This window comes from Canis lupus, chromosome 10, assembly GCF_003254725.2.
Source record: "Canis lupus dingo isolate Sandy chromosome 10, ASM325472v2, whole genome shotgun sequence".
Classification (NCBI taxonomy): domain Eukaryota; kingdom Metazoa; phylum Chordata; class Mammalia; order Carnivora; family Canidae; genus Canis; species Canis lupus.
Window position 1 is genome coordinate 23,261,812 of NC_064252.1, and position 20,249 is coordinate 23,282,060.

Consider the following 20,249-nt stretch of genomic DNA (forward strand, 5'->3'; position numbering starts at 1 on the left):
GCTCAGCACTGCACCCAGCCAACTGAGCCTTGACAGGACCCTGAGATCATGACCTGAGCTGAAATCATCAGATGTTTAATGGACTGAACCACCCAGGGGCCCCTATTGTCATACTTCCTAATTGTACCCACCTAGTGGCTGTCAAATGTTCCTCTCATTCTGGCCTTAATTTATGGATGAGGTTATGGTTACAGATGAGGTTATGGTTACAGATGAGGATGAACATGTTTTGATATGGGTGTTAGCAATTCATGGGTTCTCTTTGGGGATATGTCCGATGAGTCTTTTCCTGTACTTCTCTTTGGATTGTCTGTATTTTTCTTATTTATTTGTGTTGGTTCTTCTTCATTCTGCATAGTGGCCAATTTGCTGGTTCTATGAGACACAGATATTGCCTCTACCTTGTCCACGTGTTTTTATTGTCATCATGCTATCTTTTTAAATTTTTTTTTTTTTTTTTAATTTTTATTTATTTATGATAGTCACAGAGAGAGAGAGAGAGAGGCAGAGACACAGGCAGAGGGAGAAGCAGGCTCCATGCACCGGGAGCCTGATGTGGGATTCGATCCTGGGTCTCCAGGATCGCGCCCTGGGCCAAAGGCAGGCGCCAAACCGCTGCGCCACCCAGGGATCCCTCTTTTTAAATTTTTATTTATTTATGATAGTCACACAGAGAGAGAGAGAGAGAGAGAGAGAGGCAGAGACATAGGCAGAGAGAGAAGCAGGCTCCATGCACCGGGAGCCCGACGTGGGATTCGATCCCGGGTCTCCAGGATCGCGCCCTGGGCCAAAGGCAGGTGCCAAACCACTGTGCCACCCAGGGATTCCCTCATCATGCTATCTTTTGTTAAACATTTTTAATTTCAGTGCAGTTTACTATATTAATATTTTCTTTAATGATTGGTACTTTTAATGGCTTTTTATTTTTATTTTATTTTTTAAAAGATTTTATTTATTTATTCATGAGAGACACAGAGAGGGGCAGACACACAGGCAGAGGGAAAAGCAGGCTCCATGCAGGGAGCCTGACGTGGGACTCAATCCTGGGTCTCCAGGATCATGCCCTGGACCGAAGGCGGCGCTAAACCTCTGAGCCACCCAGGCTGCCCTTTTAATGGCTTTTTAAAGGAAATCTTGGGGTGCCTGGGTGGCTCAGTCAGTTAAGCATACAACTTTTGGTTATGGTATCAGGGTCCTGGGATTAAGCCCCTTGTTGGGCCGAGCTCAGTGTGGAGTCTGCTTGAGATTTCTCTCTCCCTCTCCCCTTCCTGCTTGTGCTCTCTATCCTTCTCCCTCAAATAGATAAATAAAATCTTAAAAAAAAATAAAGGAAATCTTTTCTTGTCTTGAGGTCATAAATATTTATTTTATTATTTTTATTTAAAGATTTTATTTAAAAAAAAAATAAAGATTTTATTTATTTATTCATGAGAGTCACAGAGGCAGAGATGTAGGCAGAGGGAGAAGCAGGCTCCCCGCGGAGAGCCTGATGCTGGACTGATCCCAGGACCCCGGGATCATGACCTGAGCCGAAGGCAGACACTTCACCAACTGAGCCACCCAAGCACCACTCTCCCCCCACCCCCATTCTGCCTTTTAATAGAAGTATTTTGGTTTTAACTTCCTTATGAGTAAACCAGAAAGACAGCGTATCTCTATATCCCTTAAAATTAGTATTTTATGGTGAGCATGTGATGAGAGCTTAATAAATACTAATAATTGAGTATTGGTATTCGGTTTGAATGAGTTAGTTAAACTCACTCAGGTTTGGACCTGTGAGAGAGTGTCATGATGGGACTAGATACCCCTTTCATAACAGGCATAGAGGATATGGTGGAGTGTAGCTCCTACGCAGCACTAGCCAAGTGGATTTGCTGACTCTCCCTGACTCACCTTCTGGTGCAGCCTCCTTGAAGGTCAGCTGGGTCTGCAGAGCAGATATCTGTGCTCCAGATGGCTGCCTTGCATTGGTCTGCAGTGGAGAGAGAAGGAAAAGAGGCCTAATTTCCATTGCTTATGATCTTTTTTTTCTTTTTATTTTGTTCCTTTTTTCTTTAAGGTTTTATTTATTGATTTATTTGAGAGAGAGAGAGAGAAAGAGTGAGTGAGCACACAAGCAGGGGGAGTAACAGGCAGAGGGAGAGGGAGAAAGCAGGTTCCCCCCGAGCAGAGAGCCTGACTTGGGGCTGGATCCCAGGACCCTGGGATCAAAACCTGGGCTGAAGGCAGACACTTAACCAACTGAACCACTCAGATGTCCCATTGATGTACAATCTTATATTAGTTTCGGGTGCACACATAGTGATTTGACAATTTTACACATTATGCAGTGCTCACTCACCATAGTAAGTGTAGTCACCATCTGTCAGCATGCAGTGTTGTTACACTATTATTGGCTGCATTCCCTATGCTGTGCTTTTCATCTCTGTGACTTATTTATTTTATAACTGGAAGTTTGTTCCTTTTTATTTTTTAATTTATTTTTTAAAAAGATTTTATTTATTTATTCATGAGAGAGAGAGAGAGAGAGGCAGAGACACAGGCAGAGGGAGGAGAAGCAGGCTCCATGCAAGGAGCCCTATGTGGGACTTGATTCCAGGTCTCTAGGATCACGTCCCGGGCTGAAGGCAGACGCTTAACTGCTGAGCCACACAGGCATCCCAGTTTGTTCCTTTTTAAAGATTTATTTTTATTTATTTTAGAGCGTGGTGGGGAGGGGCAGAGGGAGAGGGAGAGAGTCTCAAGCAGACTGTGTCAAATATGGAGCCCATTGAGCCCATCGTGGGATTCAATCTGAGGACTCTGAAATCATGACTTGAGTCAAAACCAAGAGTGGGACCCTTAACTGATCGAGCCACCCCGGCACCCCAGAAGTTTGTACCTCTTAATCTCCTTCACCTGTTTTGCCCATCCCTGCACCCACCTTCCTTCTGGCAACCACTAGTTCTCTGAATTTATGTCTTTGTTTCTACTTTTTGTTCTGTTTTTTAGATTCCATGTATAAGTGAATCATATGGTATCTTTTTCTGACTTATTTCACTTAGCATAATGCTGAGTCCATTCATATTCTTGCAAATGGCAAAATCTCATTCTTTTTTATGGGTGGCTGATATTTCTGTGTGTATCTAGGTACAGATACATATATCACATCTTTGTTACCTATTCATCTATTGATGGACACTTGGGCTGCTTCCATGTCTTGGCTATTGTAAATAATGCTGTAATAAACATAGCAGATGCATATATCTTTTTGAATTAATGTTTTCTTTTTCTTGAGTAAATATCCAGCAGTAGAATTCCTGGATCATATAGTATGTCTATTTTTAATATTTTGAGGAACCTTCATAACCATTTGCCACATGGTTACACCAATTTACATTCCTTTTTTTTTTTTTTAAAGATTTTATTTATTTATTCATGAGAATACACAGAGAGGAGAGAGAGAGAGAGAGGCAGAGACACAGGCAGAGGGAGAAGCAGGCTCCATGCAGGGAGCCTGATGTGGGACTCCATCCTGGGTCTCCAGGATCACGCCCTGGGCTGTAGGCGGCGCTAAACGGCTGAGCCACCGGGGCTGCCCCCCAATTTACATTCCTACCAACAGTGCATGAGCATTCCCCTTTCGCTGCATCCTCACCAACACCTGTTTCTTGTCTTTTTGATTTTAGCCATTCTAACAGGTGTAAGGTGATACCTCATTGTGGTTTTGATTTGCATGTCCCTGATGGTTAGTGATGTTGAACATCTTTTCATGTATCTGTTGGCCATCTGTATGTCTCATTTGGAAAAATGTCTATTCAGTCCTCTGCCTATTTTTTATTTTTTATTTTTTTGGTGTTGAGTTGTCTAAGTTCTTTATTTTGAATATTGGACCCCTTTTCAGATAATATCACTTGCAAATATCTCCTTCCATTCAGTAGGTTGCCTTTCTGTTTTGTTGATGGTTTCTGTTTTTTGTTTTTTCTTCGTCATGCAGAAGCTTTTTATTTTGGAGTAGTCCCAACAGTTTGTTTTGCTTTTTCCCTTGCCTGAGGAGACATCCATAAATATGTTGCTAAGGCTGATGTCCAGGAGTTTACTGCTTATGTTTTCTTTTAGGAGTTCTATGGTTTTGAGTCTCATATTTAGGTCTTCAATCCATTTTGAGTTTATTTTTGTGTACCGTGTAAGAAAGTCATCCAAATAGCTGTCCAGTTTTCCCAGCACCATTTATTGAAGAGCCTGTCTTTTCCCCATTGGGTGTTCTTGCCTCCTTTGTCAAAGAGTAATTGACCATATAAGCGTGGGTTTATTTCTGGGATCTTTATTCTGTTCCATTGATCCGTGTCTGTTTTGGTGCTGGTTCCATATTGTTTTGATTACCACAGCTTTGCAGTGTATCTTAAAAACCTGGGATTGTGATGCCACCTTTGTTCTTGCTTATGATCTTTTTTTTTTTTTTTTTAAATTTTTTACTTATTTATGATAGTCACAGAGAGAGAGAGAGAGAGAGAGGCAGAGACACAGGCAGAGGGAGAAGCAGGCTCCATGCACCAGGAGCCTGATGTGGGATTCGATCCCGGGTTTCCAGGATCGCGTCCTGGGCCAAAGGCAGGCGCCAAACCGCTGCGCCACCCAGGGATCCCTTGCTTATGATCTTTTAATGATGATCTCCACCTAGGGGCGCCTGGGTGGCCCCGTTGGTTGAGCCCTTGCCTTTGGCACAGGTCAGGGTCCTGGATCGAACCCCGAGTAGGGCTCACTGCTCAGTCTGCTTCTCCCTCTCTCCCTGCTTCTCCCCCCTCCAGCCTCGCTCATGCTCTCTCTCAAATGAATAAAGAAAATCTTTAAAAAAATATTTTATTTATTATTTCATGAGAGAGAGACAGAGGGAGAGAGAGACAGAGAGAGAGAGAGAGAGAGAGACAGAGGGAGAAGCAGGCTCCATGCAGGGAGCCCTACGTGGGACTCCATCCCAGGACACCAGGATCACGCCCAGGGCCAAAGGCAGGTGCTTAAACCGCTGAGCCACCCAGGCTGCCCAAGAAAATCTTTTCTTAAAAAAAAAAAAAAAAAAGAAGCTTGTATTTGGTCACTGACCTCTGCCCTCCAGAAAGAGCACTTAACTGTTTTCCCCTGGGGAGGAGTTAGGCATCCTCAAACAGACCAGGAGCATCAAGAGAAAAAATATCCTTCTGGAGCACCTGGGTGGCCCAGTCAGTTAAGCATCTGACTCTTGATTTTCGCTCAGGTCATGATCTCAGTGATCTCAGGGTCATGAGATCAAGCCCCGCATCCAGCTCCTTGCTGGGCATGAAGCCTGCCCCCACCCACCCACCTCCGTGTGTATGCTTTCTGTCTCTCAGAAAAAGAAAATAAAATCCTTTCTCATGGAAATCAGTGGAGAGGTAGATGGAATACAAATAAAATTCGTGTTCAATTGATAGAGGAGTGTGTTGCATGTGTACCTGTCATCTGGTGCTCACAAGGAAGAGCTATGAGGGGACAAAGGTGCTGGCTCCTTGGTGGAATTGACTTTTTGTTCTGTTGTACCTAGGTCTTGGTGGGCCAGATGGAGGGCAGCCAGAAGGAGAGTGGATAGAGGGATTTGGAGGGTCCTAGACCAGGTGTTTTGTATCATTTAATCCCCTCAGCAACTTGGAGGGGGCTGCTGGTCATCTTTCCACAGTTGAGCAGCCCACCCCCTGGGCATCTGGGGAAGGCTGCTGGGCCCAGCCCTGGTGTAGGGCTTGCCAAGCCTGGTGAGCCTGGGCACATGGCCTGAGAGCTTGCCCCTGAAGTCTAAAGTGTGAGATATGTAAAGTCCAAGGCATATTTGGAGAATTTCTAATTCGATAAAACATTTAAAAAACGAATGGAAAAAGCATATGTGGCTTTTTCTCAATGTGAAGTTGAAGAACGAAGCCTCAGTGGAGGGCTGTCGGTCAGTGGCACTGTCGTACAGAGTCCTGGTTGCATAATTTGGAGCACTGGGGAGGTTTTGACCTGAATTTTGCAAGACATTCTTCAATTACTGGATAAACAAATAATGAAGCTGCTCATCGATGAGAGACATGGCAAATTCTGTCGTTTGTAAACTGTTGTTTTGGAGAACAAGGACAAGTTTTTTTTTTTTTTTTTTTTGTCTTTTTTTAAAGGATTGTTTTTAAAAAAAAAAAAAAACACTGCTGGTTGTCTCTTTCAGTAACTTTGTTGCAGGGCACTTGGGCAGGAATATTTCACATAAATTCTTCCCTGGGCTGACCTTTAAGTTCAAGACATTTGCTCAGGTGCCCAGGCAGATATCTGGCTGCTCTAAGGTGTTTATTTTGTGTCAACTCCAGCCATAAAAGTTTTCTTAAATCTGGTGCAGAATGAATTAAATCCCCACATGTGGTTTCTAATTTGAAAACCCAGGTGTGTGCTTTTGTTTCTAGAGGTGTCCTGTTTTCAAATGTAGGAAGGTGCTCTTACAAAGCAGCACACTAGTTATATTAAGTGCAAAGCAATTTAAAAGCAGGAGTGAATTTTCAGTTCTTGTGAAGCCGTAGGCTCAGTCCTTCCCAGCATGGGCTCCTGGTCAGAAAGACCAAGCCGACTCCTGTTTCTTCCAGCCCATTCCCTGTGCAGAGCTACAGTTTCAGATTTCCTCCTGCAGCTCTGACCGCAGTTCATCTTTTCTCTCCATACATAGGAAACTCTTTTTTAAAAACAGAATCATCACTGGGTGGTATGTATTATTGCTTTCACTCCTTGAGGCAGCAGACCCTCACGACCTGCTGAGTGAATGCAGAGAGGTGCCAGAGGGGAGAGGCTAGGTGGGAAGAGGGGCAGTGGGAGCCTGGACCTGTGCCTGGCCAGCCCTGCGAACGGTGGGGTGGGGGAGACCAGGCAGGGCAGCCTCGTGGTTTGGGGGTCACTTCTGCCAACCCAATTGATTATCCCAGTCAGACGTTCTGTGTCCTGTGGCATGCCCCATTAGCCGCTTTGGGTGGCCTTCGGCTCACGGTTGGGGGGGGGCCCTGCTGTCATTTCAGGGTGCTTACTTTCTTTGAGACTGTTTAGCACATTGTTTTATTTCTTTGTGTGTCATCTTCTCTGGCTGGACTTTATTTATTTATTAAGTAAGGTCTATGCTCAGTGTGGGGCTCAGTGCCGGGCTTGAACTCATGACACTGAGACCAAGACCTGGGCTGAGATCAGAAGTCAGAGGCTTAATCGGCTGAGCCACCCAGGCCCCCCTGCCCCTGCCCCGGGCTGAATTTTAAAATGAAGACCTCGGGGCACCTGGGTGTCTCGGTTAAGTGTCTGACTCTTAATTTTGCTCCTTGTAGGTGGGCTTTGCAATCAGTGGGGAGTCTGAGATTCTCTACCTCTCCTTCTGTCCCTCCCTCTGCTCGTGCTCTCTCATTCTTTCTCTCACTCTAATCTTAAAATAAAACGAAGCCCACATTGCTGTTGACTCCTTCTTGTGAAGGATATAATGAATATTTATTAGCCAGTTAAATTTTTTATGTTCTTCTGTGATAAAAAGTTTTTATTTTGGAAAAAAAAATGTAGGTATACAGAAAAGTTGCAAAGATAATACAGAGCATTCTTATATATTTTCCCCTAGTTTCTCCTAATGTTAACATATTATGTAACTACAGCACAGTTGTCGAAATGAAGAATTTCCCGTTGGTGCAGTGTTATTAACTAAACTACAGACTTGACTTGGATTTCACCAGTTTTTCCACTGAGATTCTGTTCCAGGATCCAGTCCAGGATAGCACATTGAGTTCAATTGTCCTGTCTCCTTGGTTTCCTCCATCTGTGACAGTTTCTTTTTCACGACCTTGACAATTTTGAAGAGTGTCAGTCGGATATTTTGTGGAATGTCCCTCAATTTGGGTTTGCCTCATGTTTTTTCTCACATTATTGTATTGGACTTAGGAGTTTTGAGGAAGAATACTGCAGAGGCAAAGTGCCTGCCCTATCACCTCAAATCAGGGAGTACAGTGATGTCAGCATGATTTAGCCCTGGTGAAGTTCACCTTGTGGGCTTAGTATTTTTTATGCCTTGGTTTTACACGTTTTACATGCACTCTGGTTCCCCATAAAGTTGCCATTCCTTTCAGGTGAGGACCTCTGTTCTGCTTGCTTTATGCCTCCCCTTCCCTGACTGAGGATTCGTGCTGTGGACTTGCCGGGTCACATAAAAACACATTTGGACTGCCTTGATTCCATGAGTATTTAACAATTTTCACAATCACAAGTGAAACAAGATTGGTCCTATATTGGTAATTGTTAAAACTAGGCATCATTGTTCTAGTCTCTACTTTTTATACGTACGACATTTTCCATAAAAGATGAAGGGGAAAACATTTCCAGTCTACAGATATAATGAATCCCAGATTGTTTTGATAGTGTAGGTGTTATGATGTTGGTTGTTGCCAGAGTTGTTCAGGCTGTTACTCATCTTAAAAGTATTTGATTCTTCCCCCGAGGCCTCCATAGGAAGAAAAACTTGTGTGTAAACCCATGTTAAGTGGTACTACTAGTAATTATATAAAAATAATATTTCTTAACATCTTGGAGGAAGAAAAATAATTGGTGTGCCATCAGAAAATAATTCTACATAGAATGAGGTTACAAATCATTTGGAATTCATTTGTGGAACAGAAAGAAAATCTTTACTATTTATCGTCATTTTTTTTTTAAGATTTTATTTATTCATGAGAGACAGAGGCACAGAGACACAGGCAGAGGGAGAAGCAGAGAGAGGCAGAGAGAGGCAGAGACACAGGCAGAGGGAGAAGCAGGCTCCATGCAGGAAGCCCGACATGGGACTCTATCCTGGGACTCCAAGATCATGCCCTGGGCCAAAGGCAGGCGCTAAACCGCTGAGCCACCCAGGGATCCCTATTTATTGTCATTAATTTGTTGGAAAGAGCATCTGAATCTAACAAATTTGTTTTTTTTTTTTTTTTAAGGTTTTATTTATTCATGAGACAGAGAAAGAGAGAGGCAGAGACACAGGCAGAGGGAGAAGCAGGCTCCATGCAGGGAGCCTGATGTGGGACTCGATCCCAGGACTCCAGGATCATGCCCTGGGCTGAAGGCAGCGCTAAACTGCTGAGCCACCCAGGGATCCCTGAATCTAATGAATTTGGACACGGTCTATTATATGTGCACAATTTTGACATTACAAACTGTGAGTCTGGTGTTAAATAAATGTAGCAGAGAAATACCGATACCATTTAAAGATCCTAGTTAACCTTCCTGAGCCTCAAGACACTTTTGTTTTTTTAAAGGAGTTTATTTGAGAGAGAGATCTAGCAAGGATGAGTGGGATGAGGGACAGAGGGAGAAGCAGATGCCCTGCTGAGCAGGGAGCCTGACATGGGGCTTGGTCCCAGGCTTCGAGATCATGACCTGAGCCAAAGGCAGATGCTTAACTGACTGAGCCACCCAGGCACCCCTCAAGACACTTTTTAATATGTAGGGAATTGTAAGTGGATTTTGAAGGGGAGTGTACTGGGGAAACAAGCACAGAAGGACCCAGGGTCTGGGTAAGCTTGCTCTTTGAGTTCCCCTCCCATTAATCTGCAAACACATGGTCACAGAGTGAGGGTTTGGGAAAATGAATGCTGTCACAAAGCATAATAAGTACACTCAGTGCCACATATTAAGTCCACATCCTGGCCCTGGAAGTTAGTACTCTTGACTCTTAATAAAATATCCCCCAGCCTTAATCCAAGCGCATAGGTCCTGTCACAGGACTTCTGACCTATCAGAGGTCTTTGTACAGATTGGCATGTGTATGTTCATTGTCTGAGTTTGGTGGTCACTCAGCTCTGTGGGTCACGTGTGCTGTTAGAAGCGCTGGGATCTCTTGCCTCCTCTTAGGAAAGGGGCTGTATGGCTGCTGTCTCCCCTTTCTCAGGGTTATCACTGGGAGGGTCAAGTTGTGAGAGCCTGAGAAGTCTCCTTTGCCTGCGTGTGGCTGGCACTGAGGAGGGGGCCCTTCATTTGGTCCTGTTCATCTGGTAAACTAAGGTGTGCTTATTCTGCATATTGTCTTCCTTAGACCTACCTCTGTATGGAATTAATTTGCATGACGTTGAGGTCTTAAAGAACCTCTATACTGTGAATGAGATTATTGGTCTGAGGCTGGGACCAGCATCTTCTGCTTTTGGATGCAGCTGGAGAGCCTTGACGCCTCCTGGGACTTAAGTTTGTTTACAAAAATGGTTCATAAAATCTCAGACTTTATGGAGTGAATTGTGGGGTACACACAGGAATCCCATCCCTTGGCTTTCCCACATGAAATATTGCATTGATGAAGCCTGCTGCAAGGGTACTGCACCTCTCTTGATGATGAGGTATCGGGCTTTGGTTAATAAGCATCTTGTTCTAGGGTTTATCCAAAACGGGATTTGATGGAAGTCTTGCAGGCAGGGGTGTACCCTCTATATCTGTTGGAGCTCAGAGATTGGGAGTGCTGTGGTCCTGAGCGCCTTCTGTGTGACAGTGGTCTCTCCACAGCCCTTCTACTTGCTGCCATGGAGTCACCCATCTGGCTTTAAAATCTCGTAAGGAACTCAGTGTATTTCTTCATTCTAAAGTCAGTGCATGGACTCTGTAAAATACAAGTACAAATAATCAAAAGGAGAAAATCACTGTCAATACGTTGACGTACACTTTCCCAGATCATTACATTTACTCACAAATGTGATTTTTAAAAATAAATACGATCATAGGATTTAAACTGTTTTGTAACCTGTCCTTCTTTACCTTACTCTCACACATGGGAGAAATGTGTTCCTCGTCTATACTCTGTCTTAAGCTGGGTCACCTGTCACAGATGCACAGCATCTGCTGCCAGGCCAAGCAGCTTGCTTTCTCCCTGTGACTCCTGCCAGGTGGCTTGTAGTGTGCCCTTGAGACTTGTTCTGGACTCGGCACTCTCTGCCACTTAGCCCAGTTGGACTCTTGGCAAAGTCCCCTTACTTTATTTTCCTTCACAAGACTTTTGAACCAGCCCCGTCCATGCCCATACTTTGTTCCTTGTGATCACTATGGGTGTGTTCCATTCAGATTGTGTCATTGATTCCCTGATTTTCTGACATTTATTTAATTGATTTCCTGCTGTCTCACTTTCCTGGGGGTTAACCTTATGCCTCTGCCACCTAAGTATGTGCCTTCCGTATTTTGACCCTATCCCTCCAGAGACCTCTTTGACCCTTCTGTGACATTAGCCATGATCAGTATCATTGGGAGTTTCCAGTTCTGTCATCGGGATGACTTCACTGGCTGCCATTTAAAAATACCCTACCTGTACATTGTCTCATTTTATCTTCACAAGCCCTGGGTGATACTTGAGGCTGTCTTCACCTTACAGGTAGAGGAACCTAAAAGCTTGCCAGGTCCTTTATCTGCTCACTGCCTATCTCTGTTGCTTGGCCCCTCTCAGCTCTGTGTTTCCCATGTGGTGTCTGTGGCGATCGTGTAGGGGACCAGCCTCTAACCTCCTCACTTGGCAGTACCTTGTCCCATGTCAAAGAACAGTTGGGAGCATTGTGATTGTTTAAGAATAGTAGACTTCAGTTTCAAATAGTTAAAGTAGAAGAAAAACATAAAATTTGTAGAATGAGATGCACTTTTAAGTTTATAATTGGTATTCTATTTATAAGATTATTTTTGTATTTATTTTAGAGATTGCATGATTAGGGGGAGGGGCAGATGGAGGAGAGGGAGAGACAGAGACTCTCAAGCAGACTCCACACTGAGCATGGAGCCTGATGGGGGCTTGATCTCAGGACCCCAAGATCATGACCTGAGCCAAAGCCAAGAGTCAGTTGCTTAACCATCTGAGTCACCCAGGTGCCCCAATTGGTGTTCTATTTTAATCACATTTCAGACCTGCGAATGGAAGCTTTTAGGGATTAGAGACCATGTCTTTTAAGTTGAATTTATATAACACCAGTGCTTACAGACTTTAGATTCACTCATTAAACTCTAAATGTATACTAATTACATGCCAAACTGAAGTATGGTATTCTTTTTTTTTTTTAAAGAAACTTTTTTTTTTTTTTTTAAGATTTTATTTATTTATTCATGAGAGATAGAGAGAAGCAGAGACCCCAGACAGAGGGAGAAGCAGGCTCCATGTAGGGACTCCAGGATCATGCCCTGGGCCAAAGGCAGGCGCTAAACCACTGAGCCACCCAGGGATTCCCTATTCTTTTTTTTAAAAATATTTTATTTATTTATTCGTGAGAGGCAGAGACACAGAGGAAGAAGCAGGCTCCATGCAGGGAGCCCGACGTGGGACTCGATCCTGGAACCCTGGGATCACATCCTGAGCCAAAGGCAGACACTCAACCGCTGAGCCACGCAGGCATCCCTAAAGTATAGTATTCTTTTTTTTAAGATTTTATTTATTTATTCATGAGAGACACAGAGAGAGAGAGAGAGAGAGAGAGGCAGGGACACAGATGGAGAAGCAGGCTCCATGCAGGGAGCCCGATGTGGGGCTTGATCCTGGGACTCCAGGATCATGCCCTGGGCCCGAAGGCAGGCGCTAAACCGCTGAGCCACCCAGGGATTCCCCCAAAGTATAGTATTCTTGAGTACGGGTGCAGAGGTCCCCTATTTCTTGGTACATTGGGATTGTTGATCTTTTTTTTTTTTTTTTTTTTTTTTTTTTTTTTTTTTGTTGATCTTTTTTTAAAAGACTATTTATTTGACAGAGAGAGCGCGCAAGTAGGGGGAGCAGTAGGCAGAGGGAGAAGCAGGCTCCCTACTGAGCAAGGAGCCAGATGTAGGGGCTCAATCCCAGGACCCTGGGATCATGACCTGAGCTGAAGGTAGACACTTAACCAACTGACTGAGCCATCCAGGTACCCCAATATTCTTGGTCTTTTCCCATCTTTCCTCTCTTCTTTATCCTAAGCACTGGTCCAAATGGAGAAGAAGTAATGGGAGCATTCTGGAATGCTAGCGATCATGATTTCCATTTATTTATATATTTATACCTCTCCTGGTTTCACAAAGAGTTTGAGTTGGTTGTTTGGGACTGCCAAAAAGAAAAAAAAAAGGCAGAACTGAATTCTTCCTTTGCCATCTCCAAAGCAACGACAATAAAACATGTTTATTTCTGATGAGGACCTCGGAGGTCACCAGCAGTCTCCCACACCATCCCAGCATGCTTGTGGGACCTGACAGGCTCTGCTGTCAGAGAGAACCCCATGTAGCAGCTTTATGCACTGTGACTGCTGTGTGACGTGGGCAGGCCACTTCCCCCAGGGCTCTAGTTTTCTCATCTGAAAAATGGGCATAGGACTCTCACTTTGCAGAGTTATCATGAAGAGTCATTGCATGTAAAGAAACTGGCAAATGTGTATAAAATATCATAAAATAGTCCTTATTTTATCCTCTATTTGGAGGGTTTCTTTTTTTTTTTTTAATTTTAAAGATTTTATTTATTTGAGAGAGAAAGCTCGAGCAAGGGGAGGGGCAGAGGGAAAAGCAGGCTTCCCATGGAGCAAGGAGCCCTAGGTAGGCTCAATCCCAGGATCCTGGGATCATGAGCCAAAGGCAGATGCCTAACCAAATGAGCCACCCAAGCGCCCCTATTTGCAGGGTTTCTAAACATCAGTTCATAATGGTATTTTTACTGCCGTGGTGCTAAAATAGCAACATTGTAATTCTTTACAAAGCTAAAGATATTTAGTTTGAGGCTTTTTTTTTTTAATTTTTATTTTTTATGATAGTCACACAGAGAGAGAGAGAGAGAGAGAGAGGCAGAGACACAGGCAGAGGGAGAAGCAGGCTCCATACACCGGGAGCCCGATGTGGGATTCGATCCCGGGTCTCCAGGATCGCCCTGGGCCAAAGGCAGGCGCCAAACCGCTGCACCACCCAGGGATCCCCCTAGTTTGAGGCTTTTGATATATTCTGAAGTTGTATGATTTGCTTTTTAGTGTTAAAATGCCTTTTTTATTATTTAAATGCCTTTGAAATGAAATAATGGGAGGTGATTGGTCTTTCTTTTTAGTGCTCTCAATGGACAAAATAAAGTTGGCAGCCTTGCACTGGGCGCTTCTGCCTTCAATGGGATACCCTGGTCAGTAAAGCTGGGGGAGGAGGAGGCTCCAGCCTGAGAGGCGAGTGACACAGTGCCTTCTTTCCCTGACTCAGCTCAGTGCCCAGTCTCCCTGGGGATTTCTCAATCCACCCCATTTTCCTACACCGAGCTCCCTGCTCAGGTCTGCTGTGCAGCACTTGTCACACTGTGAGGTCCTCTGGGTGCTTGTCTCTCTACCCTACTGAACTCTAAGTTCCGTAAGGGTAAGTGTGGGGGATCATTTAGCTTGTAACTTCCAGAGTCTAGCATAGAGAGGGCACATAGAAATAAATGAGGGGGAAAATCACATCAATAAACCTCCAATAAAACATGAACAGAGCATATCTCTAACTTTATTCCTGAAAGTATCCCCAAACTCACCACAAATCTTATTCACTCCTTTTTGAATTTAGAGCTTCCTTCAGGGATCATTTTCCATCTTCAGTGTGTTGCCCAAGGAAGACTTGAGCTGGTCCCATAATTGCAAGTGACATCTTAACCACTGAGATGTTGTTAGGAGCCCAGGTATATCTTCTCACGGTGGCATTTTATAAAATGTGTAAGAAAAGAAATTAACATATTCTTCATATCACATTGGTGCTTTGAAGTTTTTCTCAACTGGGCTTTCTGCTTTAATTAGTTTGGCTTCTTTTTTTTTTTTTCTTTAGCTTTGGGCAAGTGCCAGGGAAGCAAAGAAGCTTATATAAAGGGTTTTAATTTCTTTTTTTTTTTTTTTTTTTTACTTTGCCAAAGATAGGATGGGTACTTAGTTCAGCTTGTTCTGGCACCTTCTTCTTTGATTGAAAATGTTAGAAATTTGGCTCAGTTTATTCCCTTCTATATATATGTTTGGGAAGACTAAAGGCAAAATGGCTCTATTTATGTCTTGTTTCATGAAAAATATGAAAGGCTAACACATAGGATTTGAACAATAGCCGCTACCCTCTCCCTTACCCAGAAAAAAAAAAAAAAAAAGATTGACCTATCAGAATGTTTTATATAACCTGTTTAAATTCTAGGACTTAAGATTTACTTATCATTTGAAGAAAAAGAAAAACTAATACCTATCATTATGGCATTAGATTTACTTGTTTACTGACTGTCAAACAGCCATTGGAGCCTGTCACTGAAAGCTGCCATTTCTAAGTCGCTGGCTGATGTTATCACGCTTTTACTACTGTGATATTGGAGAGCTGAGTTAACCTGGTTAGAAAGTGCACCGTTCAGGTTCATCAGAATCATTAGTGTATGTTAGAGGATCAGCAGATCCAAGAACTGAGACCCAGTGCGATGAGGGTACGCTGGCACTGTGCAGAGCTTGGTGGCATCTTGCAGGCCAGTCCTTGGTGAAAGGCAGTTGCTGCTGTGCTGCCCATGGGGGTGGGGGGGCAGTTCTCTTGTTTAGGCTCTGCAGTGGGCTTCTCTCCTGTCTTCTCTCAGTCGTTCCCCTTCCTCTTCCTTTTCTTTTTATTGAGATCTTAATTTACATACAACCAAATGGACCCATGTAGAGACTTCAGCAAATGGAGATGCCTGTGTAGCCACTGTCCCAAGCCAGACAAAGAACATTTCTGTCACTTTAGAACTTTTCTCATGCCCTGTACAGTCAGCCTCCACCCGGCCCCTGGTCCCAGGCAAACATTGATCTGTCACTATGGATTTGTTTGGCCTGGTTTAGAATTTCATGTAAATAGAATACCCAGTGCACCCTTTTGCATCTGGCCTCTTTTGCTTGCTGTGAAGGTTATGTGATTTACCCATTTGCATCTGTCAGAAGTTCATTCTGTTTAAGTGCTGAGGTGTTTTGTGCTGCTTGGTGATGCTGCACACAGCTGTTTCCATGACCTGTATGAAGTGGTTGGAGGAATCAGGGCTCTGTGGAAGTATGTGCATGGTCTGTTTGCAGATCTCCTTCCCCCAACTCTCCTCAGCAATTGAGGAAGGCTGGGGGGAAGAGTAGAGGAAGTGCCTTGCCATCCAGGCCATCACTAGTCCCAATGGTCCTTGAAGAGTTTGGCTTCTCAGAATAGCTCTATTCTGGTTATCTCCAGCCTCTGGTACCAGATACAATCCTGGTTTGCCTTTTGGGAATTGGGGAGATGGGGGTTCCTAATGATGTGAGGCTTTGTGACCACAGGGCCTCTTCTAGAGCTTTTGCATGACTTCCACCATCCTGGCAGCTGCTAGACCACCTGGCTCTGTGTTTAGGGCTTGCTAAGTTCAGGGACATGAGAACCGTGGAGCCCATCTAGCACGAGGTGGCCAGGTACCTCCACCTGTCACACCAGAACCTCCACCTGCCTTTGAATTGTCTGGCTATTCCCTGGCCGTGTCCGGGCTCAGCTGTTAGCTTTAGTCGAAGAGGGAGGACTGATGCACAGAACTGCAGTTTGCGCTGTTTTATGAACAGCCTGATTCCTGTGTGCCCATAACCTCTTTAAGAATCACCTTGCCAGAGTCACTGGTTGTTTCTGGCTGGGGAAAGACCAGGGAAGGGGGGAGAAAGAGATGGCAGCTAAAGTGCATGGGGTTTGTTTTTGAGTTGATGACAGTATCCTAAAATTTACTGGGGTGATGGTTGCACAGCTCTGTAAATACACTAAAAACCATTGAATTATGTACTTTAAATGGCTGAATTGTATGGTATGTGAATTACATCTCAATAAAGCTATTTTAGAAAAAGTGTGGCAATAAAGCCAGAGCAGACTGATAGAGGAATGGGGGGGGGGGAGTCGCATGGTGAAAATTTTATTCTTTCCCCCATGTGACACAACCTGTTGCCAGAGATCCTCGTTCTTCCCAGGTCTAGTTCCGAGGCAGGCATGAGTGTGGTACAGAAACGATGGGCTTTGAACACGTCAGGCGGACCTGAGTTCGAATCCCATTCTGCCATTATTTGCTGGATGATACTAAGCAGGTTGCTAAGTTTCTCTGGTGGTTTCCTTTCTGTAAAATGGGGTAGAAGTACCTCTCTTACTGCATCTTTCAGAAGAGCTCAGCAAAGGCAGCCATTTGCACCATGTGCCGACCCTAGAACAGAACAGCGGTATCAGAGAGAAGCAGCTGGTCTGATGTGGCCCGGATGCCTGTGCCTCGGGCTCGCTTAGTGACAGCTGCACGTGCACCCAGCATTGGTCGAGGACTGATGTCCTGAAGGTGTGGGTAGTCTTCAGCTAATTGGCTGGGTTTTGTTTTGGAATTTTTTTCCTGCCTTAATCTGCATGGTTTGAGTAATCGTGTGGGAAGCTCTTGGAGAACCCGCTCCTGTCCCCACTACCTCCCACCCCCCACTTGGTGAAGCCTTCCCTGACACCCCCTCGCCCAGGTCACCGCTCCCTTCACTGTGTTCCTTTATCCCTGGGTGCTGGCAGTTCTCAGCCTGTGCCGTTTGTATTTACTTATACATCTGCCCTGCCCGGACAATTCGGGGCAGGGACGTTGGCTTTTACCATGGGGGCCCTGAGGCCTCAAGCCCTGTGCCTGGCACTAATGTTTGTTGAATGAATGCCCAATGGTTTCAAGTCTGGTGACAGAAACCAGATTGGAACTGGAAATACCAGTTTAGGCACCACGTGCTGCAAGAGGTTAGCTGTTGGGTTTCCCTGGAGCAGTGTTTCTGTCCTAGTACTGCCTTAGGGGGCAGGACAGCTGCCTGAGCCAGTCTTGTCTTCTGCTAGAGGGGTGCAGGGCAGCTGGTTTCCAGCTAGGAAGCCCCCACCTGAGGTGATGGGGCGGGGGAGAGAATGCCCCAGCCACCCTGGAGAGCTGGGTTCATTACCCCATAGTCCCACTGCTCTCTGTATTCTCAGTTCACTTCAAATCAGATTTTATTATGTGGCAGCTGTATCCAAGACCCACTTCTAATATACCAAGGGAAACCAAGATGGAGAGGCAGTGTGGTGTAGTGGCTAATAGCTGGATTCTGGAGCTGACTGGGTTTGGATCCTGGCTCCACACCATGTGCTGGCTTTGGGATGCAGGGCAGGTAATATAACCTCTCTGTACCTCAGTTATCTGAGCTGGAAAATGGAAGAGGTGACAGTCCCCTGATAGGATTATTTTCATGATTAACCATAAAATAACCATTATATAAATATCAAGCAGCTTGTGTTTGTTGGATTACGATAGATAGATAAGTAGGTAGATAGATAGATAGAATGAGTGAGGGTCTTAAAAAACCAAAATGAGTAAATCTACCTTGCTGTGATTGTCCTCTCTCATAACCAAGAGCCTTAAGTAGGACTCTAGGGCAAAGAAGAGTTTTTGGTCATGCTAGCTGATGAAAAGGAAAAGTAGATAATCAGCTTGCTCCGCCAGAACTCAAGTGCTTATTCTTTCTTAGTGGAAGGAAATACGCCCAGCAAAGGACTTTTGTGACCATATTTTTGTGCTGCTTAAACTTAGTTGAAATGCTTGGGAAGATAACTGCCAGGCTGTTCGTTTAGGAAGCCTGACTGTGTGTTGTGGTCAAGTACCTGAAGTAGTCTCCAGAAACCTTATTCAGCCTTTTCCAGCCTTAGTGTCCATCACTGGACAAAATGAGCGTCAGAGCCATTCAGCCCCCCAGCAAGCCCCGAGACGAAGCAGCTGGCCTCCCTGCAGAGCAGTGTTGGCCTCTCTGTGAGGGTGCGTGGGACCTAACTAGGCGGACTGGGAATACAGTGAGGTTTGCGATGGGTTGTCTTCTGTGGGTTGTTTTGGGGGCAGTTGGGGGGGAGGGTGGCATAATAATTTTCTAAGTGGTATGAATTATTATCATATGTCAAATAATTGACCCTTGTGTTGAGATGGTCTTTGCTTCATTGGTGTTTTTCCATCAAAGAATTTCTAAACATGGATTTTGGAAAGATATTTTTAACCTATTTTGTTTTGTGTTATCGAGTCAGGCTAGGGGGCCCATGTTGCAAGGAGAGAATGGGCGGGCTCTGTTCTGGCCACCATCACTTCAGTGCAGCATCTAGCTTGCCATGGCGTTGGGAGTGCACATGAATCTTTTGGGAGGGTACTTCGGGGAAACTGAGCTTTTGAAATATTCGTTTCTTATGTTTTTACAGAGTGGTTTCAATACCTGCTCTTTCTTGTAGTATTTCTAGTGTTTCTATTTTTTGATATTGCATACTTTTTTTTAAAGATATTTTTTCCTTTTTTTTTTTTAAGTTTTTATTTCTTTATTTATGAGAGATGCAGAGAGAGAGGCAGAAATGCAGGTAGAGGGAGAAGCAGGCTCCTTGCAAGGAGCCTGATGCGGGACTTGATCCCAGATCCCGGGATCACACTCTGAGCCAAAGGCAGAAGCTTAACCGCTGAGACACCCAGGTGTCCCTGTTGATACCTTTTAAAAACACTTTTTATTGAAACAATATACATACAAACATACAAGTGCACATATTTTAAGTGTGTTTAGCAGTGAATTTTCACAACTGCAGCTCATGAACAGCTCAGGAAATAGCCTTGCTCAGAAGCATTCCTGGGAACCCTTTCCTGCCTGGTCCTTATTCCATTCTGTCTTGGCTTCAAGCCCCATAGGGTAGTTGTGCCGCCTCTTCACTGTATCTAGAGGGAATTCTACTGTATGTATTTTCGTGGGTGCATACATTTTAAAATGAATCAGGACTTCTTTCTCCTCCCCTAAAATTATTTATTTATTTATATAAATAATACACTTATATAAATAAATATATGTATATATATTTTCTTTTTCTTTTCCCTTTTCTTTTAATTTGTTGTAAAACTCTAGGAAGAAAGGTGTTTTGGGATTTGGCATTTCCTTCTAGGGGCTCACACTTGGATATTTGAGTGCCTTGGGGGAGGCAGTCATGCTGCAGAGAGGCTGGGGTCTCTACCACTGAACCTGCATGTGTCTTCCCATGCATCTCCCACTGTGGAGCTGCTTTGTCTTACTGTGTGGAGTCACAAAGAGAAGTTGAGTTTTACATGTAGGGACAGTGTAAGATCATCCTGTGCAAGGAAGTCTCTATATTACATTAACTCCTGTGACGCCTGGCACCTTAGCTCCAGCACAGGTCTTTTCTCCCTCCTAAGTGGAAGGATCAAGTACAAGGAGAAATCCTAGGACTATCATATGCAGTGTAAAGTAGTTTATATGCAAGTTGATGTTGGGGAGGGAGGGAGGGTAATAGGACTTCTGTTCTCAGATCTG

The 20,249-nt window shown here is 44.3% G+C and overlaps 1 protein-coding gene across 3 annotated transcripts in view; it reads left to right on the forward strand.

Annotated features, from left to right (window-relative positions):
- Positions 1-20,249, forward strand: part of PACSIN2 (protein kinase C and casein kinase substrate in neurons 2) — a 136,641-nt gene that overhangs the window by 30,438 nt on the left and 85,954 nt on the right. The window lies entirely within an intron of this gene.